Here is an 8,555-nt window from a genome sequence, read left to right as displayed (position 1 = left end):
AGGATGGCAGGGAAGGTGGTTCATGATGTTATAGAGGTGGAGGGGGGTGGTTAATGGCGGAGGTGGATTGGAGAAGAAAAGAAGAGGCATTAGAAAATTCTTTTTTAGAATTAAGATATCTACTTGAGAGGCTGCAACTTTATGGCCATTTTGATTGCAAATCGACCTACTATAAGATAGTTTTGGGTTATAGCTCTAATTTGAGTTGCAAGCATCCAAAAAAAATTAGTTGGCATCTATCTCTTGAGCTGCATTCAGCTCTGGTTGCAGGGCTCCAAACCGTCTCTTGGATGCAGCCTTGTAGTTGGAGATGCATTGTAACTTAATTTGTAGTAATTGACTTGCAAAGAATTTCATTTTTTGTGTTTGGAAGATGGTTTGAGGAAAAAAGGCATTTTTGATGGGCATTCTGTTGAACAAATTGTGAGCGGTGCTTGGTCAAAACACTGGTGCTTGGACAAAACACTCGATCTACATGAAGACAAGGAGGTTACGGATAAAGATATGGATATTGAAGATACTAATGGTGGGGGTGTAGTCATACATAGACTTGGATGTCCATAAGGAGGGAATGGATAGTTGTGAGGCCTTGTGAAAAGTGGAGAATATGGAAGAGATGGGTGGTCGGGGGACTAGAGATGGCACATCACAGCACAAAGGTGGAGGGATCGGGTGGTGATGGAAGAGGTGAAAGCAAAATAGAGGCAAAAGGAAAGAGTTTTTTTTTTCAATTACGGTATCTACTTGAGCAATTGCAACTTGTCTTGCGGTTATTTTGACCATGAGTTTACTTATTACAAGACTATGAGTTTACATAACTTTGAGTTGCAGCTGCTCAACTTATCGTGCAATTTAAGTTATACGCATCTAAATATGTGGATTGGTTTTTACCTACAACTTGAACTGCATGTGGCTTCTTTTACAGGGCTCTAAATAGCTTCTTAATGAATTCCAAGATGCAATCTACGGGCTAATCTTAGTACTCTTAATCTTAGAATTGTCTGCGGTAGTAACCATTGTAAAACTTTCATGGTTCTCGAAATACCATTATGCCTTAATTTCTTTGTAATGTTTGAAATTTTTTACTATTGTTAGAATATCTCTACCAAATTAAACCCTTAACTCTTTCTGTTAGAAATTCCACAATCGCACGCATCAAGGCTCATGAATTCCTCAAGTCTCTCAAAGATTCGAACCCCTATCTCTACGGCATATTTTTCTCCCAAAAAATCACCGGCTAAAACTCTTAAATCTGTTAACAGACTTGTTCTCAAATTATATATTTTTTTTAATTTTATAAAATAATGAGGTAGGATACAAGAGGTACTTTGTAATCCATCCTCGTTGATTACCGATCACAATATTAGAGAGAAGTAACACAAGAGTCTCCTGTAGCCTCTAGAAATCTAACATGCTAACAATGGATTTTCTTCTCAAAAGCATTATGACATTGGTTTTAAGTTCTGGGCTATCGTGATCTCTTGCTTCACTGGAGCTCTCCAAAAATTATTTGGACAATAAAATTTTGACTTTAAGGACTAAATTGGGATTACAATTTAGGGGGTGGGGCAAGGTGTTACGGTGCTTCTAAGTTTACCGTATATAATTAAACTATTTTTTTTTTTTTTTTCGGTACAACAGTTGCTTATACGAATTTTGCTTGAGCACGGCCAACAAAATAAAAAAAAAAGAGAAAAAAAGAAAAAGGAAGATGACTCAAATATATGACAATCCAAATTCCAAATTACTGGACAACAATAGGAACGGCATCGAAGATACTGCATACGCTCGAGTTAAGGGAGTGCCTTCCAAATCTTGAGCTGCGTCACGATTAAGTCGAACCAATAGTAGATCATCACATCAGCAAAATGGGATAAAAAAAAAAAAAAATCTATATCACTTTCATTCAAACCAGACTTACCCTAGGTTAATTTCCTCAACCTTCCAAACGTCCCTCTCTCTCTCTCTCTCTCTCTCTCCCCCACCCCTCCTCGGCGGGGAGCCATGACCTTGCGGTGGAAGTCGGAGCGCTGGGTGAGGACGAAGGTGGGGCTAGCAGCCGGCCGGTACTCCAACGCCAGGTGGTCGGACTTGTATTGAACCCTGCATGCGTTGCATAGCATCTTCGATCCCAATGGCCCCCATTCGCCACTACGGTGTCTTCTCCCGCACGCAGTGCGTGCACCTCCGAACCCTGCTCTCCACCGCGATCTACCCCTCCCCGCTTCTTCGCCCGGAACGGTGGAAAATCCGAAGACGACGACGACGATGATCGTGAGGACTGAGATGGTGGTGGAAGGGAGGACCAGGCGGTGGCGAAGCCGGTGGGGGCTCAAAAGCGCTTGCTCCTGGTGCCCCATCTGGGGACCGAGGGCTTTGCCTGGAGGTGCACATCGCTGGCTACGGCAACGACGTCGGCGGCGGCGCTTGGGTAGGGGATGTCGGTGTCATTGGAGAAAGGGCGGGTGGTGGCTGTGACAGTGAGGGAGGGCTCTAGTAGGAGGAGGAGGTGGGCTTCTGCTGAGGGGAAGAGGGAAAAGTCGAGATCATTGGTGCCAAGGGTGTCGACGGAGGGGAAGAAGTCTTTGTAAACAAAGACTCTTGAGAGTTTTCTATTTATAGAATTTCAGATGTCTTTTCAAGAGTCACAATTTTTGTGAGAATCCGGAAAGCAAACCTAAGCTCTTGTGAGAAGCGGCACCACCTCCACGTTCCTTTGTGCCTCCATTATTTAGACACTTTAAACTTCATTAAGAATGTAATTCATCCCTCTTTTAACGTACTGGACAACACTGCGGCACAACTTTTCATAAGAAATTTTTTAAGAGGAGTGTACAATTTATATCAGTGTTACTAAGTCACTTATCAACAATTTGATTTTATCCATTAAACATTTGACTAGTAAATTTCTAATTTTGGATTGGGTTACCATTGTTGGTGACTAAAGAAAAAGATTTTAGCCCCATCTCATTAGATGTTACCCTTACCACTTCTTTAAGTAGGCCTTTGGTAAAAAGGTTAGCCAAGTTCTTACTCGACTTCACATATGTAATCGTTATTACTCTATCACGTATCAATTGTCTTACAAACTCATGTTTTAGACTTATGTGTTTAAACTTGCCATTGTAGGTACTACTGTAAGCTCTTGATAGAGTAGTTTCACTATCACAAAGAATAGAAGTTGGCAGCATTGGATTAGGCCACAACTTAATATCCAATAATAAGTTTCTAATCCAATAATAAATTTCTGCTTGTCACATCTTATACAAGGGCATCTAATCTTATCACCACTACAATACTCTAATTGAGTAAATGCAAACTCAAGAAACCCTTTAACTCCATCATAGAACTCAGCTCTAAATGTAACCATTTTCATAAAGTCGGTGGTACATCCAACTACGATCAAATGACATGGTTCTTCTAAAAATCAAATGACAATCAAGAAGAAAGTGAAAGAGATCTTATATATAAAATAATCTAGACATAAATCAATGTCTGCTTTCTATATTTGCTCCTTGTATTTGCTTTCTAGTTCTTGCTATCAACTAAAAAAAACTGCTTCAGCTAAAGAAAAGACCCTAATCAAGAGAAAGACACCTAAGGCATCAAGGCAAGTTAAAATTACCCAAACAGTTTAAAGCTAAAGCTAGGGAGAAAATCCCTAGTGAGTTTAAGCTAACCTCAAAAAGCTTAACATTAGGTTTCGTCATATGGGAGCCAAAAATATACTACTCTATGAGCAAGTAAACATAGGTCAGAATAGCCAATGTCCAGAGATTCTATCTCAAGTCTCCACTTTGAATAGTGGATTTGTGAGTGCCGGAACTGCATGGCTTATGAACATCGAAACAAGTAATCTATCTATATATCTACATTGTATCGCTCCAATCTAAGATCCAGAAATCCAAGAAGTCTGCACAAAAAAAATCAAGAACACAAATGTTTCTATCGCTAATCAACAATCTCAAACCCATCTACCAAGATCAAAAACCATCGTAGAGCAGTTCGAAACAGATCACACGAGCCAACCAAAGCTAATCTAATTAAAGAACATAAAAAGACAACCATATAGGAGGAAAAAGAGAAAAAATACAAACCCTGGGATTACCTTGTCGCCTTCTGGGATCAAAGCGTCCAAGAAAACCAGATCCAAGTAAGAAGTCACGTAAACGAGAAATACAAAAAGGTTACCATATTCAATCACACTTTGCAAGCAAAATCACCAAGAGAAGGAGCGAAATATTCTGTTATATGGATTCAAAAGAAAAGAACGATGCTCAGATCTAGGGCATTAAAAGAAAGAAAACTTTTTGTGCTGATCGAAACTAGATGAAGCAAAAGCAGATGAAGAAATGAAATGCGAATAGATTTAAACCTCCATGGAGAGATCAAACAGACAAGAAAATAAAACTTTACAGGGATTGAGAGACGAGAAGAGAATCGCAGGAGGAAGCGGTGATCTTTCCTTCAGACAGGAGCGGAGAATATAAGAGCATGGGCAAAAGAGGCAATGGGTTTTCTGGAGAGCGATTGGGATTTGGGCTATCGAAGGAATTTGGGCAGGGCGGCGGGCACACTTAGTTTCATTTTGGATTTTCCTCTTTTTACCTTTTTTTTAATTTATAATTACTCAAAAATAATATTTTTAATATTTTTGGATTAAAAAATAAATTTGGTGATAGAAATTTATGTCAATAATCCGTTGCTGCCAAAAATAATTTTTTAAAAATTTATAAACACTTGGGTTATGATTTTCGCGACGGCTGAATTTGTCACTGTCTGGTTACAATTTCGGTTACCAGTTGTGTGACAGATACTCCGTCACTATGGTGTTCACTAAGTTTTGGCGCCCACCCTATCCGCATATTCTGTGACCGGTCTATCACTAATCCGTCACTAAGTTCACACCACGGTGACTAAATTTCTGTCTCTCACTAATCCGTCATAAATAGTGACCGATAACGGGCCGTCACTAGTGTTCCGTCACTATACACTTGTTTTCTGGTAGTGCAAGTATGTTTCTTAGATGCCCATGAAATAGCTCCACCACCAAGAAGGAATAACCATCCAGTTGTAGATTTATTATCTCCCATGTTAGATATCCAACTAGCATCTGTGTAACCTTCAAGTGCAGTAGAAAATTTATTATAAAGCAACCCGAGTCTCATGGTCCTCTTAAGATAACCAAAGACACTGTTGATTACCTTCTAATGCTCTCCACTGGGATTATTTGTAAATTGACTCAATTTACGAACAAAAAAAGCAATATCCGATCTAGTACAATGGATAAGATACATTAAACTACCAATAGCACTAGCATACTCAAGCTGTGCAATTGCTGTACCGGACTTCTCAATTAATTTAACACTTGAGTCAAAAGGTGTGTTAAATTCTTTATAACCAAAATGTTTGAATTTCAAAAGCATCTTCTCAATATAGTGTGCTTGACACAAAGCATAGCCCCCACTATGTTTTCTAACTTTAATTTTTAAGATGATATCAACTTCTCCCAGATCTTTCATTTTAAAATTAGAATTTAGATACTTCTTAGTTTCAAGTATGCCCAAAATGTTTGTACCTATGATCAATATATCATTGACATACAAATATATTATCACACCATTTTCTGTTGTACACTTTGAATAAATGCATTTATCAGCACCATTATGGAGAAACCCATTAGACAAAACACATTTGTCAAATTTTTCATGCTATTGTTTAGGCACTTGTTTTAAACCATATAATGATTTATTCACTTTACACACTTTATTGTCATTTCTGAATGGACAAACCCTTCTGGTTGTTTCATGTAGAACTCTTCATTTACATCACCATTTGAAAATATAGTTTTAACATCCATTTAATATATTTGTATGTGATATATAGAAGACAATGCCATAAGAATTCTAATAAGAGATATTCTGGCTATAAGAGCATATGTATCAAAGTAGTCTATACCCTCTTTTTGTTTAAAACCTTTGGCTACTAATCTGACTTTAAACGTCTGCATAGAATTATCTGAACCATATTTTCTTTTGAAAACCCATTTGCATCCAATAGTATGATGCCCCTTTTTACCGCAATTGTAACTTTTGCCATTCTTTCTGTTCCTTTTGTTGTTGGGATGGTTCTTGGATGTTTTGTAATTTTTCTTATTTGTATGGCTAGATCCGGCCTCAACAACCTGAACATTAGAATTAGACAGAATTTCTCCTCTTTTATCCCTGTTACGAGATTCCTCTTCGATTCGAATATGTTTCTGAATTTGTTCCAATGAAAAATCTTCTGCCTTATGCAGAAACTTCTTCCTATAATCTTTTCAAGATGGTGGAAGTTTTGCAATAATTGCTCCAACCTGGAATGATTCAGGAGGACTAATTTTGAGAGCACATATTTTATTAACAATACCTTGTAACTCATGAACTTGATCGAGTACAGGTTTGTTATCAACCATACAAAAATCAAAATATTCAGCAATTAAAAATTTATTTGTACCTTCTTCTTAAACCTTATACTTGAATTCCAATGCTTTCCAAATTTCTGTAGCAGACTTCATTTCCTTGTAGAAATTATATAGACGATCAGACAAAGCATTCAAGATGTGCCCACGGCATAGAAGTTCGTCTTCATTTCGCCCTTTCCTCCTTTTTGTTTTGGTTCAGGGAGAGGTGTAAGATTGGGATCCAAAATATAATACACCTTCATTGCAGTGAGAAGAAAAATCATCCTGTCTTGCCAACGACATCTTTTGAATGTAAAATTCAGTTTAAGAAGTGTATTGGTTAGATATCTCTACAGTTATCAGCGCGCAAGCATTTGTTTGCACATACCGTAACCAGAATTAGTATGAGAAATTATTTGGGTTGTGACATTTTCATTGCATGAATCAATAAGATGCATCACCTTTAAAATCAGTGTCGGTCTTGCTATGTAAAAGCTTAAGCATCATAGCAATAAGGCAGGCTACTTGCCACCTTAGTCCTAGTTTTTCTGGCTGGCCCTTCTTGCTTTGGTCAGATATTTTAAAGATGACATAACGATCAGAGGCCTGTTATTAGGTTGAAAGCAGGTTGTAACTCAAAAACAAGGTTTGCAATCTCGGACTATACCGCCCAGTATGGGGCATCACCGCACTGTACTAGTAGCGTACCAAGACTCAGCAGATACCCTGTATTGAGTGTCAGAACTAAGGTATGTATCATAACAATGATTGATAAAGAGTGTACTGGTTGGACACCGCTACGGTGTCCAGTCCTCATATTGCAAACCTTGGTTTTGAGCTTGTATGCATCATAATCTCACACTTTGATTCATAATTTAATTCTATATGGATGAAAGAAGCTTATTGTGGGGGACATCTATCATATATGTTTCTAAGGAGAATTAAAGTGTTAATGAAAATTAAGTCACTTAAGGTCATGTGATGTTTGTCCAATTTTAATATCAGAGTCCATAGTTTGGAATTGATATTGGGCCATCGTGCATGTCATCCTAAACATCGTTCATGATCTTTTGAATAATTTGGAGTTTGTATCAGCTTGCGCCAAGATAACTTTTGAATAATTTGGAGTCATGATCTTTTGAATAATTTGAGATACAAGTTTTACAATTCCTTGTTTTTCTAACCCGTAAGATAACTTCTGTTAAACAGAGCAAATATCTAAGCCATTTTCTTTTTTATCTTTCCTGTTGTCAGATACGTCGAAAGATGGGGGAAATAATGATCAACCAGGAAACTTCTAATGATCTGAAAGACTAGGTGCAAAAATTCATTCCTGAAATGATTGGAAAGGAGGTTGAGAAGGCAACTCACTGTATCTATCCTCTACAAAGTGTATTCATAAGAAAAGATTCTGAAGACTCCTAAATTCGATCTTGGGAAGCTGATGCAGGTATTGTTCTGCTTGATCATTAACTTTTTGTTTCATGTCACATTTATCTTTAATATCATAATGCTAGAAACTTTTTGGGTCATTTCTTGGCCGCATGTGACTGCAGAGATCTTCTGATCTCACACGTCCATCGAACATTTTGCGATGCAGTCAGTATAGTTACTATTATTCCTTCCGAAGTTGTTCTAATTTATGGGTGTACAGGGTCAATGGCATGTTGATGGCGTGGACCTTGCTGTCTGTGCTAGCTTTAGCAAGATAGAACTCGGAAAAAAATATGTTGCCTTTGCTATAATCTCCTAGAACAATCTTTTGCTGCGTGGCCTGCAGATCCATGAACATTCTGGGGAAGATTCTGGTGTGAAAATGGAGAGCCAGCTGAGGAACCAATCGCAGGGGAAGATACAGAGATTGTTGGAGCTTGAAAGTGTTGAATTTTCATTTCATTTTCAATATATCTTTTGTCAGCTATCTTTTGATTTCTGATTATTAGTTTAACACTTTACAGTGGATGTTTTTGCGGTCGTTTCTTGTTTCTGGTTTGAGTGTTTTTTTCCCCCCCCCATTAATTGTGCTATTAGCTTCCAACACTGCTAAACATTTCTATGTATACCATGTCATTTTCTTAATCTGAAATTAAGCGTTATTACCATTTTTGTGGAA

Source organism: Phoenix dactylifera, chromosome 1 (genome assembly GCF_051530095.1).
Source record: "Phoenix dactylifera cultivar Ajwa chromosome 1, Ajwa_hap1_PhDact_Kaust_v1.1, whole genome shotgun sequence".
In the NCBI taxonomy this organism is placed as follows: Eukaryota; Viridiplantae; Streptophyta; class Magnoliopsida; order Arecales; family Arecaceae; genus Phoenix; species Phoenix dactylifera.
This window is presented reverse-complemented; position numbering follows the sequence as displayed.